This window comes from Taudactylus pleione, unplaced genomic scaffold (genome assembly GCF_031769625.1).
Source record: "Taudactylus pleione unplaced genomic scaffold, aTauple2 ptg000652l, whole genome shotgun sequence".
In the NCBI taxonomy this organism is placed as follows: domain Eukaryota; kingdom Metazoa; phylum Chordata; class Amphibia; order Anura; family Myobatrachidae; genus Taudactylus; species Taudactylus pleione.
In genome coordinates, this window is record NW_028285054.1 from 2,595,300 (window position 1) to 2,622,919 (window position 27,620).

Genomic DNA, 27,620 nt, shown 5'->3' on the forward strand with positions numbered 1-27,620 from the left:
GCACATTTATATTTAGGCAGAGTATTCGCTCATAATGCAAAAGGCTATACAAAATCTAAATAAGCCATTGGCCATTAAAATATAAAGGATGTAGTTATAGTAATGGCCAGTAGATGGCATTGATAAGCTGTTTTTCTCATTGTAATGACATCACACTGAGAGAGATTCCTATGTTAGAGAGCAGGCTGTTTTCGTTGCCGGGCACTGTGGTGTGTGTCTGTAATCCCAGTTACATGGGAGGCTGAGGCTGGAGGAGTGTTTGAGTCCAGGTGTTCTGGTCACCATTGAGCTATGTTGATTGGGTGTCCACACTAAGTTCAGTGTCAATATGGTGACTCTGGGGGAGCTCAGAGCTACCAGGTTGCTTAAAAAGAGGTGAACCGGCCCAGGTTGGAAACAGAGCAGGTCAAACCCCCTGTTCTTATCAGTAGTGGGATTGCACCTGTGAATAGCCAGTGTAGAGCAACCTGGACAACAAAGCACAACACAGTTTCTTTATTATGTTGTTTTACTTATTCAGTTTTATGATAATTTGATACCAGAGTGGTTAAAAATATTTATTATAATTTGTATATAGAGCAGCATGAACAAGACAGCTCCATTGTATCATTACTGTAAGTTTTCTTGTGTTATTTTATTGAGTATTTTTTTTTCAGAACTGTCTTTCTTAGATGATGTGCATCATTTCGTAAGCAAAAATAGTGATGAACATTAAAGTTACCCATTTCCCACTGACTATATACAGTAACCCATTTGTTGCTAACTACACAGTTACTATTTAAATAAAGTTTTTTTATCATTTGCCCATGAACATAATACTGTTATTATATAATGTGCAGTATGATGAAATATAAATATTCTACTAGAATTCTGTAGGCTGGTACCATACTCACACATTTACCACTTTTATGGCTCCAGCTTCATGCACATGTCCCATCAGATCATCAAAATAATGACTTCTGCACAGAATATTTAAGGAGACATGGGTGCTGTTTTTCTTGTGGGCATCAGTGACTTACCAACCAGTGAAATCATGTTAGTTAGGGATGTTTTGCATGTGATGTGGTTGGAGTGAGATATGTGGATGGGGATAGAGGCAATGATGTGAGGAGAGGGATAGAGGTGAGCGGAATAGCACAAAGCAAGAGTTAGATAGTGGAATAAGCTTTAAAAAATATATAACAGTAAAACTAATGGATGAGCGATTGTGGGGCACAGTGGCATGAGCAGTGCACATTTATATTTAGGCAGAGTATTCGCTCATAATGCAAAAGGCTATACAAAATCTAAATAAGCCATTGGCCATTAAAATATAAAGGATGTAGTTATAGTAATGGCCAGTAGATGGCAGTGATAAGCTGTTTTTCTCATTGTAATGACATCACACTGAGAGAGATTCCTATGTTAGAGAGCAGGCTGTTTTCGTTGCCGGACACTGTGGTGTGTGTCTGTAATCCCAGTTACATGGGAGGCTGAGGCTGGAGGAGTGTTTGAGTCCTGGTGTTCTGGTCCCCATTGAGCTATGTTGATTGGGTGTCCACACTAAGTTCAGCGTCAATATGGTGACTCTGGGGGAGCTCAGAGCTACCAGGTTGCTTAAAAAGAGGTGAACCGGCCCAGGTTGGAAACAGAGCAGGTCAAACCCCCTGTGCTTATCAGTAGTGGGATTGCACCTGTGAATAGCCAGTGTAGAGCAGCCTGGACAACAAAGCACAACACAGTTTCTTTACTATGTTGTTTTACTCATTCATTTTTATGATAATTTGATACCAGAGTGGTTAAAAATATTTATTATAATTTGTATATAGAGCAGCATGAACAACACAGCTCCATTGTATCATTACTGTAAGTTTTCTTGTGTTATTTTATTGAGTATTTTTTTTTTCAGAACTGTCTTTCTTAGATGATGTGCATCATTTTGTAAGCAAAAATAGTGATGAACATTAAAGTTACCCATTTCCCACTGACTATATACAGTAACCCATTTGTTGCTAACTACACAGTTACTATTTAAATAAAGTTTTTTTATCATTTGCCCATGAACATAATACTGTTATTATATAATGTCCAGTATGATGAAATATAAATATTCTACTAGAATTCTGTAGGCTGGTCCCATACTCGCACATTTACCACTTTTATGGCTCCAGCTTCATGCACATGTCCCATCAGATCATCAAAATAATGACTTCTGCACAGAGTATTTAAGGAGACATGGGTGCTGTTTTTCTTGTGGGCATCAGTGACTTACCAACCAGTAAAATAATGTTAGTTAGGGATGTTTTGCATGTGATGTGGTTGGAGTGAGATATGTGGATGGGGATAGAGGCAATGATGTGAGGAGAGGGATAGAGGTGAGCGGAATAGCACAAAGCAAGAGTTAGATAGTGGAATAAGCTTTAAAAAATATATACCAGTAAAACTAATGGATGAGCGATTGTGGGGCACAGTGGCATGAGCAGTGCACATTTATATTTAGGCAGAGTATTCGCTCATAATGCTAAAGGCTATACAAAATCTAAATAAGCCATTGGCCATTAAAATATAAAGGATGTAGTTATAGTAATGGCCAGTAGATGGCATTGATAAGCTGTTTTTCTCATTGTAATGACATCACACTGAGAGAGATTCCTATGTTAGAGAGCAGGCTGTTTTCATTGCCGGGCGCTGTGGTGTGTGTCTGTAATCCCAGTTACTTGGGAGGCTGAGGCTGGAGGAGTGTTTGAGTCCAGGAGTTCTGGTCCCCATTGAGCTATGTTGATTGGGTGTCCACACTAAGTTCAGCATCAATATGGTGACTCTGGGGGAGCTCAGAGCTACCAGGTTGCTTAAAAAGAGGTGAACCGGCCCAGGTTGGAAACAGAGCAGATCAAACCCCCTGTGCTTATCAGTAGTGGGATTGCACCTGTGAATAGCCAGTGTAGAGCAGCCTGGACAACAAAGCACAACACAGTTTCTTTATTATGTTGTTTTACTCATTAATTTTTATGATAATTTGATACCAGAGTGGTTAAAAATATTTATTATAATTTGTATATAGAGCAGCATGAACAACACAGCTCCATTGTATCATTACTGTAAGTTTTCTTGTGTTATTTTATTGAGTATTTTTTTTTTCAGAACTGTCTTTCTTAGATGATGTGCATCATTTTGTAAGCAAAAATAGTGATGAACATTAAAGTTACCCATTTCCCACTGACTATATACAGTAACCCATTTGTTGCTAACTACACAGTTACTATTTAAATAAAGTTTTTTTATCATTTGCCCATGAACATAATACTGTTATTATATAATGTCCAGTATGATGAAATATAAATATTCTACTAGAATTCTGTAGGCTGGTCCCATACTCGCACATTTACCACTTTTATGGCTCCAGCTTCATGCACATGTCCCATCAGATCATCAAAATAATGACTTCTGCACAGAGTATTTAAGGAGACATGGGTGCTGTTTTTCTTGTGGGCATCAGTGACTTACCAACCAGTGAAATCATGTTAGTTAGGGATGTTTTGCATGTGATGTGGTTGGAGTGAGATATGTGGATGGGGATAGAGGCAATGATGTGAGGAGAGGGATAGAGGTGAGCGGAATAGCACAAAGCAAGAGTTAGATAGTGGAGTAAGCTTTAAAAAATATATACCAGTAAAACTAATGGATGAGCGATTGTGGAGCACAGTGGCATGAGCAGTGCACATTTATATTTAGGCAGAGTATTCGCTCATAATGCAAAAGGCTATACAAAATCTAAATAAGCCATTGGCCATTAAAATATAAAGGATGTAGTTATAGTAATGGCCAGTAGATGGCAGTGATAAGCTGTTTTTCTCATTGTAATGACATCACACTGAGAGAGATTCCTATGTTAGAGAGCAGGCTGTTTTCGTTGCCGGACACTGTGGTGTGTGTCTGTAATCCCAGTTACTTGGGAGGCTGAGGCTGGAGGAGTGTTTGAGTCCAGGTGTTCTGGTCCCCATTGAGCTATGTTGATTGGGTGTCCACACTATGTTCAGCGTCAATATGGTGACTCTGGGGGAGCTCAGAGCTACCAGGTTGCTTAAAAAGAGGTGACCCGTCCCAGGTTGGAAACAGAGCAGGTCAAACCCCCTGTGCTTATCAGTAGTGGGATAGCACCTGTGAATAGCCAGTGTAGAGCAGCCTGGACAATAAAGCACAACACAGTTTCTTTATTATGTTGTTTTACTCATTAATTTTTATGATAATTTGATACCAGAGTGGTAAAAAATATTTATTATAATTTGTATATAGAGCAGCATGAACAACACATCTCCATTGTATCATTACTGTAAGTTTTCTTGTTTTATATTATTGAGTATTTTTTTTTTCAGAACTGTCATTCTTAGATGATGTGCATCATTTTGTAAGCAAAAATAATGATGAACATTAAAGTTACCCATTTCCCACTGACTATATACAGTAACCCATTTGTTGCTAACTACACAGTTACTATTTAAATAAAGTTTTTTTATCATTTGCCCATGAACATAATACTGTTATTATATAATGTCCATTATGATGAAATATAAATATTCTACTAGAATTCTGTAGGCTGGTCCCATACTCGCACATTTACCACTTTTATGGCTCCAGCTTCATGCACATGTCCCATCAGATCATCAAAATAATGACTTCTGCACAGAGTATTTAAGGAGACATGGGTGCTGTTTTTCTTGTGGGCATCAGTGACTTACCAACCAGTGAAATCATGTTAGTTAGGGATGTTTTGCATGTGATGTGGTTGGAGTGAGATATGTGGATGGGGATAGAGGCAATGATGTGAGGAGAGGGATAGAGGTGAGCGGAATAGCACAAAGCAAGAGTTAGATAGTGGAATAAGCGTTAAAAAATATATACCAGTAAAACTAATGGATGAGCGATTGTGGGGCACAGTGGCATGAGCAGTGCACATTTATATTTAGGCAGAGTATTCGCTCATAATGCAAAAGGCTATACAAAATCTAAATAAGCCATTGGCCATTAAAATATAAAGGATGTAGTTATAGTAATGGCCAGTAGATGGCATTGATAAGCTGTTTTTCTCATTGTAATGACATCACACTGAGAGAGATTCCTATGTTAGAGAGCAGGCTGTTTTCCTTGCCGGGCACTGTGGTGTGTGTCTGTAATCCCAGTTACTTGGGAGGCTGAGGCTGGAGGAGTGTTTGAGTCCAGGAGTTCTGGTCCCCATTGAGCTATGTTGATTGGGTGTCCACACTAAGTTCAGCATCAATATTGTGACTCTGGGAGAGCTCAGAGCTACCAGGTTGCTTAAAAAGAGGTGAACCGGCCCCGGTTGGAAACAGAGCAGTTCAAACCCCCTGTGCTTATCAGTAGTGGGATTGCACCTGTGAATAGCCAGTGTAGAGCAGCCTGGACAACAAAGCACAACACAGTTTCTTTATTATGTTGTTTTACTCATTCATTTTTATGATAATTTGATACCAGCGTGGTTAAAAATATTTATTATAATTTGTATATAGAGCAGCATGAACAACACAGCTCCATTGTATCATTACTGTAAGTTTTCTAGTTTTATATTATTGAGTATTTTTTTTTCAGAACTGTCATTCTTAGATGATGTGCATCATTTTGTAAGCAAAAATAATGATAAACATTAAAGTTACCCATTTCCCACTGACTATATACAGTAACCCATTTGTTGCTATCTACAGTTACTATTTAAATAAAGGTTTTTTATCATTTGCCCATGAACATAATACTGTTATTATATAATGTCCAATATGATGAAATATAAATATTCTACTAGAATTCTTTAGGCTGGTCCCATACTCGCACATTTACCACTTTTATGGCTCCAGCTTCATGCACATGTCCCATCAGATCATCAAAATAATGACTTCTGCACAGAGTGTTTAAGGAGACATAGGTGCTGTTCTTCTTGTGGGCATCAGTGACTTGCCAACCAGTGAAATCATGTTAGTTAGGGATGTTTTGCATGTGATGTGGGTGGAGTGAGATATGTGGATGGGGATAGAGGCAATGATGCGAGGAGAGGGATAGAGGTGAGCGGAATAGCACAAAGCAAGAGTTAGATAGTGGAATAAGCTTTAAAAAATATATACCAGTAAAACTAATGGATGAGCGATTGTGGGGCACAGTGGCATGAGCAGTGCACATTTATATTTAGGCAGAGTATTCGCTCATAATGCAAAAGGCTATACAAAATCTAAATAAGCCATTGGCCATTAAAATATTAAGGATGTAGTTATAGTAATGGCCAGTAGATGGCATTGATAAGCTGTTTTTCTCATTGTAATGACATCACACTGAGAGAGATTCCTATGTTAGAGAGCAGGCTGTTTTCCTTGCCGGGCACTGTGGTGTGTGTCTGTAATCCCAGTTACTTGGGAGGCTGAGGCTGGAGGAGTGTTTGAGTCCAGGAGTTCTGGTCCCCATTGAGCTATGTTGATTGGGTGTCCACACTAAGTTCAGCATCAATATTGTGACTCTGGGAGAGCTCAGAGCTACCAGGTTGCTTAAAAAGTGGTGAACCGGCCCCGGTTGGAAACAGAGCAGTTCAAACCCCCTGTGCTTATCAGTAGTGGGATTGCACCTGTGAATAGCCAGTGTAGAGCAGCCTGGACAACAAAGCACAACACAGTTTCTTTATTATGTTGTTTTACTCATTCATTTTTATGATAATTTGATACCAGCGTGGTTAAAAATATTTATTATAATTTGTATATAGAGCAGCATGAACAACACAGCTCCATTGTATCATTACTGTAAGTTTTCTTGTTTTATATTATTGAGTATTTTTTTTTCAGAACTGTCATTCTTAGATGATGTGCATCATTTTGTAAGCAAAAATAATGATAAACATTAAAGTTACCCATTTCCCACTGACTATATACAGTAACCCATTTGTTGCTATCTACAGTTACTATTTAAATAAAGGTTTTTTATCATTTGCCCATGAACATAATACTGTTATTATATAATGTCCAGTATGATGAAATATAAATATTCTACTAGAATTCTTTAGGCTGGTCCCATACTCGCACATTTACCACTTTTATGGCTCCAGCTTCATGCACATGTCCCATCAGATCATCAAAATAATGACTTCTGCACAGAGTGTTTAAGGAGACATAGGTGCTGTTCTTCTTGTGGGCATCAGTGACTTGCCAACCAGTGAAATCATGTTAGTTAGGGATGTTTTGCATGTGATGTGGGTGGAGTGAGATATGTGGATGGGGATAGAGGCAATGATGTGAGGAGAGGGATAGAGGTGAGCGGAATAGCACAAAGCAAGAGTTAGATAGTGGAATAAGCTTTAAAAAATATATACCAGTAAAACTAATGGATGAGCGATTGTTGGGCACAGTGGAATGAGCAGTGCACATTTATATTTAGGCAGAGTATTCGCTCATAATGCAAAAGGCTATACAAAATCTAAATAAGCCATTGGCCATTAAAATATAATGGATGTAGTTATAGTAATGGCCAGTAGATGGCATTGATAAGCTGTTTTTCTCATTGTAATGACATCACACTGAGAGAGATTCCTATGTTAGAGAGCAGGCTGTTTTCATTGCCGGGCGCTGTGGTGTGTGTCTGTAATCCCAGTTACTTGGGAGGCTGAAGCTGGAGGAGTGTTTGAGTCCAGGAGTTCTGGTCCCCATTGAGCTATGTTGATTGGGTGTCCACACTAAGTTCAGCATCAATATGGTGACTCTGGGGGAGCTCAGAGCTACCAGGTTGCTTAAAAAGAGGTGAACCGGCCCAGGTTGGAAACAGAGCAGATCAAACTCCCTGTGCTTATCAGTAGTGGGATTGCACCTGTGAATAGCCAGTGTAGAGCAGCCTGGACAACAAAGCACAACACAGTTTCTTTATTATGTTGTTTTACTCATTAATTTTTATGATAATTTGATACCAGAGTGGTTAAAAATATTTATTATAATTTGTATATAGAGCAGCATGAACAACACAGCTCCATTGTATCATTACTGTAAGTTTTCTTGTGTTATTTTATTGAGTATTTTTTTTTTCAGAACTGTCTTTCTTAGATGATGTGCATCATTTTGTAAGCAAAAATAGTGATGAACATTAAAGTTACCCATTTCCCACTGACTATATACAGTAACCCATTTGTTGCTAACTACACAGTTACTATTTAAATAAAGTTTTTTTATCATTTGCCCATGAACATAATACTGTTATTATATAATGTCCAGTATGATGAAATATAAATATTCTACTAGAATTCTGTAGGCTGGTCCCATACTCGCACATTTACCACTTTTATGGCTCCAGCTTCATGCACATGTCCCATCAGATCATCAAAATAATGACTTCTGCACAGAGTATTTAAGGAGACATGGGTGCTGTTTTTCTTGTGGGCATCAGTGACTTACCAACCAGTGAAATCATGTTAGTTAGGGATGTTTTGCATGTGATGTGGTTGGAGTGAGATATGTGGATGGGGATAGAGGCAATGATGTGAGGAGAGGGATAGAGGTGAGCGGAATAGCACAAAGCAAGAGTTAGATAGTGGAATAAGCTTTAAAAAATATATACCAGTAAAACTAATGGATGAGCGATTGTGGGGCACAGTGGCATGAGCAGTGCACATTTATATTTAGGCAGAGTATTCGCTCATAATGCAAAAGGCTATACAAAATCTAAATAAGCCATTGGCCATTAAAATATAAAGGATGTAGTTATAGTAATGGCCAGTAGATGGCATTGATAAGCTGTTTTTCTCATTGTAATGACATCACACTGAGAGAGATTCCTATGTTAGAGAGCAGGCTGTTTTCGTTGCCGGGCACTGTGGTGTGTGTCTGTAATCCCAGTTACTTGGGAGGCTGAGGCTAGAGGAGTGTTTGAGTCCAGGAGTTCTGGTCCCCATTGAGCTATGTTGATTGGGTGTCCACACTAAGTTCAGCATCAATATTGTGACTCTGGGAGAGCTCAGAGCTACCAGGTTGCTTAAAAAGAGGTGAACCAGCCCCGGTTGGAAACAGAGCAGTTCAAACCCCCTGTGCTTATCAGTAGTGGGATTGCACCTGTGAATAGCCAGTGTAGAGCAGCCTGGACAACAAAGCACAACACAGTTTCTTTATTATGTTGTTTTACTCATTCATTTTTATGATAATTTGATACCAGCGTGGTTAAAAATATTTATTATAATTTGTATATAGAGCAGCATGAACAACACAGCTCCATTGTATCATTACTGTAAGTTTTCTTGTTTTATATTATTGAGTATTTTTTTTTCAGAACTGTCATTCTTAGATGATGTGCATCATTTTGTAAGCAAAAATAATGATAAACATTAAAGTTACCCATTTCCCACTGACTATATACAGTAACCCATTTGTTGCTATCTACAGTTACTATTTAAATAAAGGTTTTTTATCATTTGCCCATGAACATAATACTGTTATTATATAATGTCCAGTATGATGAAATATAAATATTCTACTAAAATTCTTTAGGCTGGTCCCATACTCGCACATTTACCACTTTTATGGCTCCAGCTTCATGCACATGTCCCATCAGATCATCAAAATAATGACTTCTGCACAGAGTGTTTAAGGAGACATAGGTGCTGTTCTTCTTGTGGGCATCAGTGACTTGCCAACCAGTGAAATCATGTTAGTTAGGGATGTTTTGCATGTGATGTGGGTGGAGTGAGATATGTGGATGGGGATAGAGGCAATGATGCGAGGAGAGGGATAGAGGTGAGCGGAATAGCACAAAGCAAGAGTTAGATAGTGGAATAAGCTTTAAAAAATATATACCAGTAAAACTAATGGATGAGCGATTGTGGGGCACAGTGGCATGAGCAGTGCACATTTATATTTAGGCAGAGTATTCGCTCATAATGCAAAAGGCTATACAAAATCTAAATAAGCCATTGGCCATTAAAATATAAAGGATGTAGTTATAGTAATGGCCAGTAGATGGCATTGATAAGCTGTTTTTCTCATTGTAATGACATCACACTGAGAGAGATTCCTATGTTAGAGAGCAGGCTGTTTTCCTTGCTGGGCACTGTGGTGTGTGTCTGTAATCCCAGTTACTTGGGAGGCTGAGGCTGGAGGAGTGTTTGAGTCCAGGAGTTCTGGTCCCCATTGAGCTATGTTGATTGGGTGTCCACACTAAGTTCAGCATCAATATTGTGACTCTGGGAGAGCTCAGAGCTACCAGGTTGCTTAAAAAGTGGTGAACCGGCCCCGGTTGGAAACAGAGCAGTTCAAACCCCCTGTGCTTATCAGTAGTGGGATTGCACCTGTGAATAGCCAGTGTAGAGCAGCCTGGACAACAAAGCACAACACAGTTTCTTTATTATGTTGTTTTACTCATTCATTTTTATGATAATTTGATACCAGCGTGGTTAAAAATATTTATTATAATTTGTATATAGAGCAGCATGAACAACACAGCTCCATTGTATCATTACTGTAAGTTTTCTTGTTTTATATTATTGAGTATTTTTTTTTCAGAACTGTCATTCTTAGATGATGTGCATCATTTTGTAAGCAAAAATAATGATAAACATTAAAGTTACCCATTTCCCACTGACTATGTACAGTAACCCATTTGTTGCTATCTACAGTTACTATTTAAATAAAGGTTTTTTATCATTTGCCCATGAACATAATACTGTTATTATATAATGTCCAGTATGATGAAATATAAATATTCTACTAGAATTCTTTAGGCTGGTCCCATACTCGCACATTTACCACTTTTATGGCTCCAGCTTCATGCACATGTCCCATCAGATCATCAAAATAATGACTTCTGCACAGAGTGTTTAAGGAGACATAGGTGCTGTTCTTCTTGTGGGCATCAGTGACTTGCCAACCAGTGAAATCATGTTAGTTAGGGATGTTTTGCATGTGATGTGGGTGGAGTGAGATATGTGGATGGGGATAGAGGCAATGATGTGAGGAGAGGGATAGAGGTGAGCGGAATAGCACAAAGCAAGAGTTAGATAGTGGAATAAGCTTTAAAAAATATATACCAGTAAAACTAATGGATGAGCGATTGTTGGGCACAGTGGAATGAGCAGTGCACATTTATATTTAGGCAGAGTATTCGCTCATAATGCAAAAGGCTATACAAAATCTAAATAAGCCATTGGCCATTAAAATATAATGGATGTAGTTATAGTAATGGCCAGTAGATGGCATTGATAAGCTGTTTTTCTCATTGTAATGACATCACACTGAGAGAGATTCCTATGTTAGAGAGCAGGCTGTTTTCCTTGCTGGGCATTGTAGTGTGTGTCTGTAATCCCAGCTATTTGGGAGGCTGAGGCTGAAGGAGTGTTTGAGTCCAGGAGTTCTGGTCCCCATTGAGCTATGTTGATTGGGTGTCCACACTAAGTTTAGCATCAATATGGTGACTCTGGGGGAGCTCAGAGCTACCAGGTTGCTTAAAAAGAGGTGAACCGGCCCAGGTTGGAAACAGAGCAGGTCAAACCCCCTGTGCTTATCAGTAGTGGGATTGCACCTGTGAATAGCCAGTGTAGAGCAACCTGGACAACAAAGCACAACAGAGTTTCTTTATTATGTTGTTTTACTCATTCATTTTTATGATAATTTGAGACCAGAGTGGTAAAAAATATTTATTATAATTTGTATATAGAGCAGCATGAACAACACAGCTCCATTGTATCATTACTGTAAGTTTTATTGTTTTAAATTATTGAGTATTTTTTCTTCAGAACTGTCATTCTTAGATGATGTGCATCATTTTGTAAGCAAAAATAATGATGAACATTAAAGTTACCCATTTCCCACTGACTATATACAGTAACCCATTTGTTGCTAACTACACAGTTACTATTTAAATAAAGTTTTTTTATCATTTGCCCATGAACATAATACTGTTATTATATAATGTCCAGTATGATGAAATATAAATATTCTACTAGAATTCTGTAGGCTGGTCCCATACTCGCACATTTACCACTTTTATGGCTCCAGCTTCATGCACATGTCCCATCAGATCATCAAAATAATGACTTCTGCACAGAGTATTTAAGGAGACATGGGTGCTGTTTTTCTTGTGGGCATCAGTGACTTACCAACCAGTGAAATCATGTTAGTTAGGGATGTTTTGCATGTGATGTGGTTGGAGTGAGATATGTGGATGGGGATAGAGGCAATGATGTGAGGAGAGGGATAGAGGTGAGCGGAATAGCACAAAGCAAGAGTTAGATAGTGGAGTAAGCTTTAAAAAATATATACCAGTAAAACTAATGGATGAGCGATTGTGGAGCACAGTGGCATGAGCAGTGCACATTTATATTTAGGCAGAGTATTCGCTCATAATGCAAAAGGCTATACAAAATCTAAATAAGCCATTGGCCATTAAAATATAAAGGATGTAGTTATAGTAATGGCCAGTAGATGGCAGTGATAAGCTGTTTTTCTCATTGTAATGACATCACACTGAGAGAGATTCCTATGTTAGAGAGCAGGCTGTTTTCGTTGCCGGACACTGTGGTGTGTGTCTGTAATCCCAGTTACATGGGAGGCTGAGGCTGGAGGAGTGTTTGAGTCCAGGTGTTCTGGTCCCCATTGAGCTATGTTGATTGGGTGTCCACACTATGTTCAGCGTCAATATGGTGACTCTGGGGGAGCTCAGAGCTACCAGGTTGCTTAAAAAGAGGTGACCCGCCCCAGGTTGGAAACAGAGCAGGTCAAACCCCCTGTGCTTATCAGTAGTGGGATAGCACCTGTGAATAGCCAGTGTAGAGCAGCCTGGACAATAAAGCACAACACAGTTTCTTTATTATGTTGTTTTACTCATTAATTTTTATGATAATTTGATACCAGAGTGGTAAAAAATATTTATTATAATTTGTATATAGAGCAGCATGAACAACACATCTCCATTGTATCATTACTGTAAGTTTTCTTGTTTTATATTATTGAATATTTTTTTTTTCAGAACTGTCATTCTTAGATGATGTGCATCATTTTGTAAGCAAAAATAATGATGAACATTAAAGTTACCCATTTCCCACTGACTATATACAGTAACCCATTTGTTGCTAACTACACAGTTACTATTTAAATAAAGTTTTTTTATCATTTGCCCATGAACATAATACTGTTATTATATAATGTCCATTATGATGAAATATAAATATTCTACTAGAATTCTGTAGGCTGGTCCCATACTCGCACATTTACCACTTTTATGGCTCCAGCTTCATGCACATGTCCCATCAGATCATCAAAATAATGACTTCTGCACAGAGTATTTAAGGAGACATGGGTGCTGTTTTTCTTGTGGGCATCAGTGACTTACCAACCAGTGAAATCATGTTAGTTAGGGATGTTTTGCATGTGATGTGGTTGGAGTGAGATATGTGGATGGGGATAGAGGCAATGATGTGAGGAGAGGGATAGAGGTGAGCGGAATAGCACAAAGCAAGAGTTAGATAGTGGAATAAGCGTTAAAAAATATATACCAGTAAAACTAATGGATGAGCGATTGTGGGGCACAGTGGCATGAGCAGTGCACATTTATATTTAGGCAGAGTATTCGCTCATAATGCAAAAGGCTATACAAAATCTAAATAAGCCATTGGCCATTAAAATATAAAGGATGTAGTTATAGTAATGGCCAGTAGATGGCATTGATAAGCTGTTTTTCTCATTGTAATGACATCACACTGAGAGAGATTCCTATGTTAGAGAGCAGGCTGTTTTCCTTGCCGGGCACTGTGGTGTGTGTCTGTAATCCCAGTTACTTGGGAGGCTGAGGCTGGAGGAGTGTTTGAGTCCAGGAGTTCTGGTCCCCATTGAGCTATGTTGATTGGGTGTCCACACTAAGTTCAGCATCAATATTGTGACTCTGGGAGAGCTCAGAGCTACCAGGTTGCTTAAAAAGAGGTGAACCGGCCCCGGTTGGAAACAGAGCAGTTCAAACCCCCTGTGCTTATCAGTAGTGGGATTGCACCTGTGAATAGCCAGTGTAGAGCAGCCTGGACAACAAAGCACAACACAGTTTCTTTATTATGTTGTTTTACTCATTCATTTTTATGATAATTTGATACCAGCGTGGTTAAAAATATTTATTATAATTTGTATATAGAGCAGCATGAACAACACAGCTCCATTGTATCATTACTGTAAGTTTTCTAGTTTTATATTATTGAGTATTTTTTTTTCAGAACTGTCATTCTTAGATGATGTGCATCATTTTGTAAGCAAAAATAATGATAAACATTAAAGTTACCCATTTCCCACTGACTATATACAGTAACCCATTTGTTGCTATCTACAGTTACTATTTAAATAAAGGTTTTTTATCATTTGCCCATGAACATAATACTGTTATTATATAATGTCCAATATGATGAAATATAAATATTCTACTAGAATTCTTTAGGCTGGTCCCATACTCGCACATTTACCACTTTTATGGCTCCAGCTTCATGCACATGTCCCATCAGATCATCAAAATAATGACTTCTGCACAGAGTGTTTAAGGAGACATAGGTGCTGTTCTTCTTGTGGGCATCAGTGACTTGCCAACCAGTGAAATCATGTTAGTTAGGGATGTTTTGCATGTGATGTGGGTGGAGTGAGATATGTGGATGGGGATAGAGGCAATGATGCGAGGAGAGGGATAGAGGTGAGCGGAATAGCACAAAGCAAGAGTTAGATAGTGGAATAAGCTTTAAAAAATATATACCAGTAAAACTAATGGATGAGCGATTGTGGGGCACAGTGGCATGAGCAGTGCACATTTATATTTAGGCAGAGTATTCGCTCATAATGCAAAAGGCTATACAAAATCTAAATAAGCCATTGGCCATTAAAATATTAAGGATGTAGTTATAGTAATGGCCAGTAGATGGCATTGATAAGCTGTTTTTCTCATTGTAATGACATCACACTGAGAGAGATTCCTATGTTAGAGAGCAGGCTGTTTTCCTTGCCGGGCACTGTGGTGTGTGTCTGTAATCCCAGTTACTTGGGAGGCTGAGGCTGGAGGAGTGTTTGAGTCCAGGAGTTCTGGTCCCCATTGAGCTATGTTGATTGGGTGTCCACACTAAGTTCAGCATCAATATTGTGACTCTGGGAGAGCTCAGAGCTACCAGGTTGCTTAAAAAGTGGTGAACCGGCCCCGGTTGGAAACAGAGCAGTTCAAACCCCCTGTGCTTATCAGTAGTGGGATTGCACCTGTGAATAGCCAGTGTAGAGCAGCCTGGACAACAAAGCACAACACAGTTTCTTTATTATGTTGTTTTACTCATTCATTTTTATGATAATTTGATACCAGCGTGGTTAAAAATATTTATTATAATTTGTATATAGAGCAGCATGAACAACACAGCTCCATTGTATCATTACTGTAAGTTTTCTTGTTTTATATTATTGAGTATTTTTTTTTCAGAACTGTCATTCTTAGATGATGTGCATCATTTTGTAAGCAAAAATAATGATAAACATTAAAGTTACCCATTTCCCACTGACTATATACAGTAACCCATTTGTTGCTATCTACAGTTACTATTTAAATAAAGGTTTTTTATCATTTGCCCATGAACATAATACTGTTATTATATAATGTCCAGTATGATGAAATATAAATATTCTACTAGAATTCTTTAGGCTGGTCCCATACTCGCACATTTACCACTTTTATGGCTCCAGCTTCATGCACATGTCCCATCAGATCATCAAAATAATGACTTCTGCACAGAGTATTTAAGGAGACATGGGTGCTGTTTTTCTTGTGGGCATCAGTGACTTACCAACCAGTGAAATCATGTTAGTTAGGGATGTTTTGCATGTGATGTGGTTGGAGTGAGATATGTGGATGGGGATAGAGGCAATGATGTGAGGAGAGGGATAGAGGTGAGCGGAATAGCACAAAGCAAGAGTTAGATAGTGGAGTAAGCTTTAAAAAATATATACCAGTAAAACTAATGGATGAGCGATTGTGGAGCACAGTGGCATGAGCAGTGCACATTTATATTTAGGCAGAGTATTCGCTCATAATGCAAAAGGCTATACAAAATCTAAATAAGCCATTGGCCATTAAAATATAAAGGATGTAGTTATAGTAATGGCCAGTAGATGGCAGTGATAAGCTGTTTTTCTCATTGTAATGACATCACACTGAGAGAGATTCCTATGTTAGAGAGCAGGCTGTTTTCGTTGCCGGACACTGTGGTGTGTGTCTGTAATCCCAGTTACATGGGAGGCTGAGGCTGGAGGAGTGTTTGAGTCCAGGTGTTCTGGTCCCCATTGAGCTATGTTGATTGGGTGTCCACACTATGTTCAGCGTCAATATGGTGACTCTGGGGGAGCTCAGAGCTACCAGGTTGCTTAAAAAGAGGTGACCCGCCCCAGGTTGGAAACAGAGCAGGTCAAACCCCCTGTGCTTATCAGTAGTGGGATAGCACCTGTGAATAGCCGGTGTAGAGCAGCCTGGACAATAAAGCACAACACAGTTTCTTTATTATGTTGTTTTACTCATTAATTTTTATGATAATTTGATACCAGAGTGGTAAAAAATATTTATTATAATTTGTATATAGAGCAGCATGAACAACACATCTCCATTGTATCATTACTGTAAGTTTTCTTGTTTATATTATTGAGTATTTTTTTTTCAGAACTGTCATTCTTAGATGATGTGCATCATTTTGTAAGCAAAAATAATGATGAACATTAAAGTTACCCATTTCCCACTGACTATATACAGTAACCCATTTGTTGCTAACTACACAGTTACTATTTAAATAAAGTTTTTTATATCATTTGCCCATGAACATAATACTGTTATTATATAATGTCCATTATGATGAAATATAAATATTCTACTAGAATTCTGTAGGCTGGTCCCATACTCGCACATTTACCACTTTTATGGCTCCAGCTTCATGCACATGTCCCATCAGATCATCAAAATAATGACTTCTGCACAGAGTATTTAAGGAGACATGGGTGCTGTTTTTCTTGTGGGCATCAGTGACTTACCAACCAGTGAAATCATGTTAGTTAGGGATGTTTTGCATGTGATGTGGTTGGAGTGAGATATGTGGATGGGGATAGAGGCAATGATGTGAGGAGAGGGATAGAGGTGAGCGGAATAGCACAAAGCAAGAGTTAGATAGTGGAATAAGCTTTAAAAAATATATACCAGTAAAACTAATGGATGAGCGATTGTGGGGCACAGTGGCATGAGCAGTGCACATTTATATTTAGGCAGAGTATTCGCTCATAATGCAAAAGGCTATACAAAATCTAAATAAGCCATTGGCCATTAAAATATAAAGGATGTAGTTATAGTAATGGCCAGTAGATGGCATTGATAAGCTGTTTTTCTCATTGTAATGACATCACACTGAGAGAGATTCCTATGTTAGAGAGCAGGCTGTTTTCGTTGCCGGGCACTGTGGTGTGTGTCTGTAATCCCAGTTACTTGGGAGGCTGAGGCTGGAGGAGTGTTTGAGTCCAGGAGTTCTGGTCCCCATTGAGCTATGTTGATTGGGTGTCCACACTAAGTTCAGCATCAATATTGTGACTCTGGGAGAGCTCAGAGCTACCAGGTTGCTTAAAAAGAGGTGAACCAGCCCCGGTTGGAAACAGAGCAGTTCAAACCCCCTGTGCTTATCAGTAGTGGGATTGCACCTGTGAATAGCCAGTGTAGAGCAGCCTGGACAACAAAGCACAACACAGTTTCTTTATTATGTTGTTTTACTCATTCATTTTTATGATAATTTGATACCAGCGTGGTTAAAAATATTTATTATAATTTGTATATAGAGCAGCATGAACAACACAGCTCCATTGTATCATTACTGTAAGTTTTCTTGTTTTATATTATTGAGTATTTTTTTTTCAGAACTGTCATTCTTAGATGATGTGCATCATTTTGTAAGCAAAAATAATGATAAACATTAAAGTTACCCATTTCCCACTGACTATATACAGTAACCCATTTGTTGCTATCTACAGTTACTATTTAAATAAAGGTTTTTTATCATTTGCCCATGAACATAATACTGTTATTATATAATGTCCAGTATGATGAAATATAAATATTCTACTAAAATTCTTTAGGCTGGTCCCATACTCGCACATTTACCACTTTTATGGCTCCAGCTTCATGCACATGTCCCATCAGATCATCAAAATAATGACTTCTGCACAGAGTGTTTAAGGAGACATAGGTGCTGTTCTTCTTGTGGGCATCAGTGACTTGCCAACCAGTGAAATCATGTTAGTTAGGGATGTTTTGCATGTGATGTGGGTGGAGTGAGATATGTGGATGGGGATAGAGGCAATGATGCGAGGAGAGGGATAGAGGTGAGCGGAATAGCACAAAGCAAGAGTTAGATAGTGGAATAAGCTTTAAAAAATATATACCAGTAAAACTAATGGATGAGCGATTGTGGGGCACAGTGGCATGAGCAGTGCACATTTATATTTAGGCAGAGTATTCGCTCATAATGCAAAAGGCTATACAAAATCTAAATAAGCCATTGGCCATTAAAATATAAAGGATGTAGTTATAGTAATGGCCAGTAGATGGCATTGATAAGCTGTTTTTCTCATTGTAATGACATCACACTGAGAGAGATTCCTATGTTAGAGAGCAGGCTGTTTTCCTTGCTGGGCACTGTGGTGTGTGTCTGTAATCCCAGTTACTTGGGAGGCTGAGGCTGGAGGAGTGTTTGAGTCCAGGAGTTCTGGTCCCCATTGAGCTATGTTGATTGGGTGTCCACACTAAGTTCAGCATCAATATTGTGACTCTGGGAGAGCTCAGAGCTACCAGGTTGCTTAAAAAGTGGTGAACCGGCCCCGGTTGGAAACAGAGCAGTTCAAACCCCCTGTGCTTATCAGTAGTGGGATTGCACCTGTGAATAGCCAGTGTAGAGCAGCCTGGACAACAAAGCACAACACAGTTTCTTTATTATGTTGTTTTACTCATTCATTTTTATGATAATTTGATACCAGCGTGGTTAAAAATATTTATTATAATTTGTATATAGAGCAGCATGAACAACACAGCTCCATTGTATCATTACTGTAAGTTTTCTTGTTTTATATTATTGAGTATTTTTTTTTCAGAACTGTCATTCTTAGATGATGTGCATCATTTTGTAAGCAAAAATAATGATAAACATTAAAGTTACCCATTTCCCACTGACTATGTACAGTAACCCATTTGTTGCTATCTACAGTTACTATTTAAATAAAGGTTTTTTATCATTTGCCCATGAACATAATACTGTTATTATATAATGTCCAGTATGATGAAATATAAATATTCTACTAGAATTCTTTAGGCTGGTCCCATACTCGCACATTTACCACTTTTATGGCTCCAGCTTCATGCACATGTCCCATCAGATCATCAAAATAATGACTTCTGCACAGAGTGTTTAAGGAGACATAGGTGCTGTTCTTCTTGTGGGCATCAGTGACTTGCCAACCAGTGAAATCATGTTAGTTAGGGATGTTTTGCATGTGATGTGGGTGGAGTGAGATATGTGGATGGGGATAGAGGCAATGATGTGAGGAGAGGGATAGAGGTGAGCGGAATAGCACAAAGCAAGAGTTAGATAGTGGAATAAGCTTTAAAAAATATATACCAGTAAAACTAATGGATGAGCGATTGTTGGGCACAGTGGAATGAGCAGTGCACATTTATATTTAGGCAGAGTATTCGCTCATAATGCAAAAGGCTATACAAAATCTAAATAAGCCATTGGCCATTAAAATATAATGGATGTAGTTATAGTAATGGCCAGTAGATGGCATTGATAAGCTGTTTTTCTCATTGTAATGACATCACACTGAGAGAGATTCCTATGTTAGAGAGCAGGCTGTTTTCCTTGCTGGGCATTGTAGTGTGTGTCTGTAATCCCAGCTATTTGGGAGGCTGAGGCTGAAGGAGTGTTTGAGTCCAGGAGTTCTGGTCCCCATTGAGCTATGTTGATTGGGTGTCCACACTAAGTTTAGCATCAATATGGTGACTCTGGGGGAGCTCAGAGCTACCAGGTTGCTTAAAAAGAGGTGAACCGGCCCAGGTTGGAAACAGAGCAGGTCAAACCCCCTGTGCTTATCAGTAGTGGGATTGCACCTGTGAATAGCCAGTGTAGAGCAACCTGGACAACAAAGCACAACAGAGTTTCTTTATTATGTTGTTTTACTCATTCATTTTTATGATAATTTGAGACCAGAGTGGTAAAAAATATTTATTATAATTTGTATATAGAGCAGCATGAACAACACAGCTCCATTGTATCATTACTGTAAGTTTTATTGTTTTAAATTATTGAGTATTTTTTTTTCAGAACTGTCATTCTTAGATGATGTGCATCATTTTGTAAGCAAAAATAATGATGAACATTAAAGTTACCCATTTCCCACTGACTATATACAGTAACCCATTTGTTGCTAACTACACAGTTACTATTTAAATAAAGTTTTTTTATCATTTGCCCATGAACATAATACTGTTATTATATAATGTCCAGTATGATGAAATATAAATATTCTACTAGAATTCTGTAGGCTGGTCCCATACTCGCACATTTACCACTTTTATGGCTCCAGCTTCATGCACATGTCCCATCAGATCATCAAAATAATGACTTCTGCACAGAGTATTTAAGGAGACATGGGTGCTGTTTTTCTTGTGGGCATCAGTGACTTACCAACCAGTGAAATCATGTTAGTTAGGGATGTTTTGCATGTGATGTGGTTGGAGTGAGATATGTGGATGGGGATAGAGGCAATGATGTGAGGAGAGGGATAGAGGTGAGCGGAATAGCACAAAGCAAGAGTTAGATAGTGGAGTAAGCTTTAAAAAATATATACCAGTAAAACTAATGGATGAGCGATTGTGGAGCACAGTGGCATGAGCAGTGCACATTTATATTTAGGCAGAGTATTCGCTCATAATGCAAAAGGCTATACAAAATCTAAATAAGCCATTGGCCATTAAAATATAAAGGATGTAGTTATAGTAATGGCCAGTAGATGGCAGTGATAAGCTGTTTTTCTCATTGTAATGACATCACACTGAGAGAGATTCCTATGTTAGAGAGCAGGCTGTTTTCGTTGCCGGACACTGTGGTGTGTGTCTGTAATCCCAGTTACATGGGAGGCTGAGGCTGGAGGAGTGTTTGAGTCCAGGTGTTCTGGTCCCCATTGAGCTATGTTGATTGGGTGTCCACACTATGTTCAGCGTCAATATGGTGACTCTGGGGGAGCTCAGAGCTACCAGGTTGCTTAAAAAGAGGTGACCCGCCCCAGGTTGGAAACAGAGCAGGTCAAACCCCCTGTGCTTATCAGTAGTGGGATAGCACCTGTGAATAGCCGGTGTAGAGCAGCCTGGACAATAAAGCACAACACAGTTTCTTTATTATGTTGTTTTACTCATTAATTTTTATGATAATTTGATACCAGAGTGGTAAAAAATATTTATTATAATTTGTATATAGAGCAGCATGAACAACACATCTCCATTGTATCATTACTGTAAGTTTTCTTGTTTTATATTATTGAGGATTTTTTTTTTCAGAACTGTCATTCTTAGATGATGTGCATCATTTTGTAAGCAAAAATAATGATGAACATTAAAGTTACCCATTTCCCACTGACTATATCCAGTAACCCATTTGTTGCTAACTACACAGTTACTATTTAAATAAAGTTTTTTTATCATTTGCCCATGAACATAATACTGTTATTATATAATGTCCATTATGATGAAATATAAATATTCTACTAGAATTCTGTAGGCTGGTCCCATACTCGCACATTTACCACTTTTATGGCTCCAGCTTCATGCACATGTCCCATCAGATCATCAAAATAATGACTTCTGCACAGAGTATTTAAGGAGACATGGGTGCTGTTTTTCTTGTGGGCATCAGTGACTTACCAACCAGTGAAATCATGTTAGTTAGGGATGTTTTGCATGTGATGTGGTTGGAGTGAGATATGTGGATGGGGATAGAGGCAATGATGTGAGGAGAGGGATAGAGGTGAGCGGAATAGCACAAAGCAAGAGTTAGATAGTGGAATAAGCTTTAAAAAATATATACCAGTAAAACTAATGGATGAGCGATTGTGGGGCACAGTGGCATGAGCAGTGCACATTTATATTTAGGCAGAGTATTCGCTCATAATGCAAAAGGCTATACAAAATCTAAATAAGCCATTGGCCATTAAAATATAAAGGATGTAGTTATAGTAATGGCCAGTAGATGGCATTGATAAGCTGTTTTTCTCATTGTAATGACATCACACTGAGAGAGATTCCTATGTTAGAGAGCAGGCTGTTTTCGTTGCCGGGCACTGTGGTGTGTGTCTGTAATCCCAGTTACTTGGGAGGCTGAGGCTGGAGGAGTGTTTGAGTCCAGGAGTTCTGGTCCCCATTGAGCTATGTTGATTGGGTGTCCACACTAAGTTCAGCATCAATATTGTGACTCTGGGAGAGCTCAGAGCTACCAGGTTGCTTAAAAAGAGGTGAACCAGCCCCGGTTGGAAACAGAGCAGTTCAAACCCCCTGTGCTTATCAGTAGTGGGATTGCACCTGTGAATAGCCAGTGTAGAGCAGCCTGGACAACAAAGCACAACACAGTTTCTTTATTATGTTGTTTTACTCATTCATTTTTATGATAATTTGATACCAGCGTGGTTAAAAATATTTATTATAATTTGTATATAGAGCAGCATGAACAACACAGCTCCATTGTATCATTACTGTAAGTTTTCTTGTTTTATATTATTGAGTATTTTTTTTTCAGAACTGTCATTCTTAGATGATGTGCATCATTTTGTAAGCAAAAATAATGATAAACATTAAAGTTACCCATTTCCCACTGACTATATACAGTAACCCATTTGTTGCTATCTACAGTTACTATTTAAATAAAGTTTTTTTATCATTTGCCCATGAACATAATACTGTTATTATATAATGTCCAGTATGATGAAATATAAATATTCTACTAAAATTCTTTAGGCTGGTCCCATACTCGCACATTTACCACTTTTATGGCTCCAGCTTCATGCACATGTCCCATCAGATCATCAAAATAATGACTTCTGCACAGAGTGTTTAAGGAGACATAGGTGCTGTTCTTCTTGTGGGCATCAGTGACTTGCCAACCAGTGAAATCATGTTAGTTAGGGATGTTTTGCATGTGATGTGGGTGGAGTGAGATATGTGGATGGGGATAGAGGCAATGATGCGAGGAGAGGGATAGAGGTGAGCGGAATAGCACAAAGCAAGAGTTAGATAGTGGAATAAGCTTTAAAAAATATATACCAGTAAAACTAATGGATGAGCGATTGTGGGGCACAGTGGCATGAGCAGTGCACATTTATATTTAGGCAGAGTATTCGCTCATAATGCAAAAGGCTAAATAAGCCATTGGCCATTAAAATATAATGGATGTAGTTATAGTAATGGCCAGTAGATGGCATTGATAAGCTGTTTTTCTCATTGTAATGACATCACACTGAGAGAGATTCCTATGTTAGAGAGCAGGCTGTTTTCCTTGCTGGGCACTGTGGTGTGTGTCTGTAATCCCAGCTGTTTGGGAGGCTGAGGCTGAAGGAGTGTTTGAGTCCAGGAGTTCTGGTCCCCATTGAGCTATGTTGATTGGGTGTCCACACTAAGTTCAGCATCAATATGGTGACTCTGGGGGAGCTCAGAGCTACCAGGTTGCTTAAAAAGAGGTGACCCGGCCCAGGTTGGAAACAGAGCAGGTCAAACCCCCTGTGCTTATCAGTAGTGGGATTGCACCCGTGAATAGCCAGTGTAGAGCAGCCTGGACAACAAAGCACAACACAGTTTCTTTATTATGTTGTTTTACTCATTAATTTTTATGATAATTTGATACCAGAGTGGTTAAAAATATTTATTATAATTTGTATATAGAGCAGCATGAACAACACAGCTCCATTGTATCATTACTGTAAGTTTTCTTGTTTTATATTATTGATTTTTTTTTTCCAGAACTGTGATTCTTAGATGATGTGCATCATTTTGTAAGCAAAAATAATGATGAACATTAAAGTTACCCATTTCCCACTGACTATATACAGTAACCCATTTGTTGATAACTACACAGTTACTATTTAAATAAAGTTTTTTTATCATTTGCCCATGAACATAATACTGTTATTATATAATGTCCAGTATGATGAAATATAAATATTCTACTAGAATTCTGTAGGCTGGTCTCATTCTCGCACATTTACCACTTTTATGGCTCCAGCTTCATGCACATGTCCCATCAGATCATCAAAATAATGACTTCTGCACAGAGTATTTAAGGAGACATGGGTGCTATTTTTCTTGTGGGCATCAGTGACTTACCAACCAGTGAAATCATGTTAGTTAGGGATGTTTTGCATGTGATGTGGTTGGAGTGAGATATGTGGATGGGGATAGAGGCAATGATGTGAGGAGAGGGATAGAGGTGAGCGGAAAAGCACAAAGCAAGAGTTAGGTAGTGGAATAAGCTTTAAATAATATATACCAGTAAAACTAATGGATGAGCGATTGTGGGGCACAGTGGCATGAGCAGTGCACATTTATATTTAGGCAGAGTATTCGCTCATAATGCAAAAGGCTATACAAAATCTAAATAAGCCATTGGCCATTAAAATATAATGGATGTAGTTATAGTAATGGCCAGTAGATGGCATTGATAAGCTGTTTTTCTCATTGTAATGACATCACACTGAGAGAGATTCATATGTTAGAGAGCAGGCTGTTTTCCTTGCTGGACACTGTGGTGTGTGTATGTAATCCCAGCTGTTTGAGAGGCTGAGGCTGAAGGAGTGTTTGAGTCCAGGAGTTCTGGTCCCCATTGAGCTATGTTGATTGGGTGTCCACACTAAGTTCGGCATCAATATGGTGACTCTGGGGGAGCTCAGAGCTACCAGGTTGCTTAAAAAGAGGTGACCCGGCCCAGGTTGGAAACAGAGCAGGTCAAACCCCCTGTGCTTATCAGTAGTGGGATTGCACCCGTGAATAGCCAGTGTAGAGCAGCCTGAACAACAAAGCACAACACAGTTTCTTTGTTATGTTGTTTTACTCATTAATTTTTATGATAATTTGATACCAGAGTGGTTAAAAATATTTATTATAATTTGTATATAGAGCAGCATGAACAACACAGCTCCATTGTATCATTACTGTAAGTTTTCTTGTGTTATATTATTGAGTATTTTTTTTTTCAGAACTTTCATTCTTAGATGATGTGCATCATTTTGTAAGCAAAAATAATGATGAAAATTAAAGTTACCCATTTCCCACTGACTATATACAGTAACCCATTTGTTGCTAACTACACAGTTACTATTTAAATAAAGTTTTTTTATCATTTGCCCATGAACATAATACTGTTATTATATAATGTCCAGTATGATGAAATATAAATATTCTACTAGAATTCTGTAGGCTGGTCTCATACTCGCACATTTACCACTTTTATGGCTCCAGCTTCATGCACATGTCCCATCAGATCATCAAAATAATGACTTCTGCACAGAGTATTTAAGGAGACATGGGTGCTGTTTTTCTTGTGGGCATCAGTGACTTACCAACCAGTGAAATCATGTTAGTTAGGGATGTTTTGCATGTGATTTGGTTGGACTGAGATATGTGGATGGGGATAGAGGCAATGATGTGAGGAGAGGGATAGAGGTGAGCGGAATAGCACAAAGCAAGAGTTAGATAGTGGAATAAGCTTTAAAAAATATATACCAGTAAAACTAATGGATGAGCGATTGTTGGTCACAGTGGCATGAGCAGTGCACATTTGTATTTAGGCAGAGTATTCGCTCATAATGCAAAAGGCTATACAAAATCTAAATAAGCCATTGGCCATTAAAATATAAAGGATGTAGTTATAGTAATGGCCAGTAGATGGCATTGATAAGCTGTTTTTCTCATTGTAATGACATCACACTGAGAGAGATTCCTATATTAGAGAGCAGGCTGTTTTCGTTGCCAGGCACTGTGGTGTGTGTCTGTAATCCCAGTTACTTGGGAGGCTGAGGTTGGAGGAGTGTTTGAGTCCAGGAGTTCTGGTCCCTATTGAGCTATGTTGATTGGGTGTCCACACTAAGTTCTGCATCAATATGGTGACTCTGGGGGAGCTCAGAGCTACCAGGTTGCTTAAAAAGAGGTGAACCGGCCCAGGTTGGAAACAGAGCAGGTCAAACCCCCTGTGCTTATCAGTAGTGGGATTGCACCTGTATAGAGCAGCCTGGACAACAAAGCACAACACAGTTTCTTTATTATGTTGTTTTACTCATTAATTTTTATGATAATTTGATACCAGAGTGGTTAAAAATATTTATTATAATTTGTATATAGAGCAGCATGAACAACACAGCTCCATTGTATCATTACTGTAAGTTTTCTTGTTTTATATTATTGATTTTTTTTTTCCAGAACTGTCATTCTTAGATGATGTGCATCATTTTGTAAGCAAAAATAATGATGAACATTAAAGTTACCCATTTCCCACTGACTATATACAGTAACCCATTTGTTGATAACTACACAGTTACTATTTAAATAAAGTTTTTTTATCATTTGCCCATGAACATAATACTGTTATTATATAATGTCCAGTATGATGAAATATAAATATTCTACTAGAATTCTGTAGGCTGGTCCCATACTCGCACATTTACCACTTTTATGGCTCCAGCTTCATGCACATGTCCCATCAGATCATCAAAATATTGACTTCTGCACAGAGTATTTAAGGAGACATGGGTGCTGTTTTTCTTGTGGGCATCAGTAACTTGCCAATCAGTGAAATCATGTTAGTTAGGGATGTTTTCCATGTGATGTGGGTGGTGTGAGATATGTGGATGGGGATAGAGGCAATGATGTGAGGAGAGGGATAAAGGGGAGCGGAATAGCACAAAGCAAGAGTTAGATAGTGGAATAAGCTTTAAAAAATATATACCAGTAAAACTAATGGATGAGCGATTGTGGGGCACAGTGGCATGAGCAGTGCACATTTATATTTAGGCAGAGTATTCGCTCATAATGCAAAAGGCTATACAAAATCTAAATAAGCCATTGGCCATTAAAATATAATGGATGTAGTTATAGTAATGGCCAGTAGATGGCATTGATAAGCTGTTTTTCTCATTGTAATGACATCACACTGAGAGAGATTCCTATGTTAGAGAGCAGGCTGTTTTCCTTCCTGGGCACTGTGGTGTGTGTCTGTAATCCCAGCTGTTTGGGAGGCTGAGGCTGAAGGAGTGTTTGAGTCCAGGAGTTCTGGTCCCCATTGAGCTATGTTGATTGGGTGTCCACACTAAGTTCGGCATCAATATGGTGACTCTGGGGGAGCTCAGAGCTACCAGGTTGCTTAAAAAGAGGTGACCCGGCCCAGGTTGGAAACAGAGCAGGTCAAACCCCCTGTGCTTATCAGTAGTGGGATTGCACCCGTGAATAGCCAGTGTAGAGCAGCCTGGACAACAAAGCACAACACAGTTTCTTTATTATGTTGTTTTACTCATTAATTTTTATGATAATTTGATACCAGAGTGGTTAAAAATATTTATTATAATTTGTAT

The 27,620-nt window shown here is 38.6% G+C and overlaps 23 non-coding genes across 23 annotated transcripts; all 23 read left to right on the forward strand.

The window, feature by feature from the left end:
* Nucleotides 1-196: 196 nt before the first annotated feature.
* LOC148478620 (signal recognition particle RNA) lies at nt 197-496 on the forward strand. The gene has a single exon (XR_015872205.1).
* Nucleotides 497-1,427: 931 nt separating this feature from the next.
* LOC148478621 (signal recognition particle RNA) lies at nt 1,428-1,727 on the forward strand. Its single transcript, XR_015872078.1, has one exon.
* Nucleotides 1,728-2,659: 932 nt separating this feature from the next.
* LOC148478622 (signal recognition particle RNA) lies at nt 2,660-2,959 on the forward strand. The gene has a single exon (XR_015872055.1).
* Nucleotides 2,960-3,891: 932 nt separating this feature from the next.
* LOC148478623 (signal recognition particle RNA) lies at nt 3,892-4,191 on the forward strand. The gene has a single exon (XR_015872119.1).
* Nucleotides 4,192-5,123: 932 nt separating this feature from the next.
* On the forward strand, nt 5,124-5,423 carry LOC148478624 (signal recognition particle RNA). The gene has a single exon (XR_015872249.1).
* Nucleotides 5,424-6,352: 929 nt separating this feature from the next.
* On the forward strand, nt 6,353-6,652 carry LOC148478625 (signal recognition particle RNA). Its single transcript, XR_015872256.1, has one exon.
* A 929-nt stretch (nt 6,653-7,581) lies between these two features.
* Nucleotides 7,582-7,881, forward strand: LOC148478626 (signal recognition particle RNA). Its single transcript, XR_015872073.1, has one exon.
* A 932-nt stretch (nt 7,882-8,813) lies between these two features.
* Nucleotides 8,814-9,113, forward strand: LOC148478627 (signal recognition particle RNA). The gene has a single exon (XR_015872312.1).
* A 929-nt stretch (nt 9,114-10,042) lies between these two features.
* On the forward strand, nt 10,043-10,342 carry LOC148478628 (signal recognition particle RNA). Its single transcript, XR_015872264.1, has one exon.
* Nucleotides 10,343-11,271: 929 nt separating this feature from the next.
* On the forward strand, nt 11,272-11,571 carry LOC148478629 (signal recognition particle RNA). The gene has a single exon (XR_015872206.1).
* Nucleotides 11,572-12,502: 931 nt separating this feature from the next.
* On the forward strand, nt 12,503-12,802 carry LOC148478630 (signal recognition particle RNA). The gene has a single exon (XR_015872137.1).
* Nucleotides 12,803-13,734: 932 nt separating this feature from the next.
* On the forward strand, nt 13,735-14,034 carry LOC148478631 (signal recognition particle RNA). The gene has a single exon (XR_015872250.1).
* Nucleotides 14,035-14,963: 929 nt separating this feature from the next.
* Nucleotides 14,964-15,263, forward strand: LOC148478632 (signal recognition particle RNA). The gene has a single exon (XR_015872257.1).
* A 929-nt stretch (nt 15,264-16,192) lies between these two features.
* On the forward strand, nt 16,193-16,492 carry LOC148478633 (signal recognition particle RNA). The gene has a single exon (XR_015872174.1).
* Nucleotides 16,493-17,423: 931 nt separating this feature from the next.
* LOC148478634 (signal recognition particle RNA) lies at nt 17,424-17,723 on the forward strand. Its single transcript, XR_015872288.1, has one exon.
* A 929-nt stretch (nt 17,724-18,652) lies between these two features.
* Nucleotides 18,653-18,952, forward strand: LOC148478635 (signal recognition particle RNA). The gene has a single exon (XR_015872265.1).
* Nucleotides 18,953-19,881: 929 nt separating this feature from the next.
* Nucleotides 19,882-20,181, forward strand: LOC148478636 (signal recognition particle RNA). The gene has a single exon (XR_015872207.1).
* A 931-nt stretch (nt 20,182-21,112) lies between these two features.
* Nucleotides 21,113-21,412, forward strand: LOC148478637 (signal recognition particle RNA). The gene has a single exon (XR_015872176.1).
* A 932-nt stretch (nt 21,413-22,344) lies between these two features.
* Nucleotides 22,345-22,644, forward strand: LOC148478638 (signal recognition particle RNA). The gene has a single exon (XR_015872289.1).
* A 918-nt stretch (nt 22,645-23,562) lies between these two features.
* On the forward strand, nt 23,563-23,862 carry LOC148478639 (signal recognition particle RNA). The gene has a single exon (XR_015872088.1).
* A 930-nt stretch (nt 23,863-24,792) lies between these two features.
* LOC148478640 (signal recognition particle RNA) lies at nt 24,793-25,092 on the forward strand. Its single transcript, XR_015872253.1, has one exon.
* A 932-nt stretch (nt 25,093-26,024) lies between these two features.
* On the forward strand, nt 26,025-26,313 carry LOC148478641 (signal recognition particle RNA). Its single transcript, XR_015872345.1, has one exon.
* A 930-nt stretch (nt 26,314-27,243) lies between these two features.
* LOC148478642 (signal recognition particle RNA) lies at nt 27,244-27,543 on the forward strand. Its single transcript, XR_015872180.1, has one exon.
* Nucleotides 27,544-27,620: the final 77 nt, after the last annotated feature.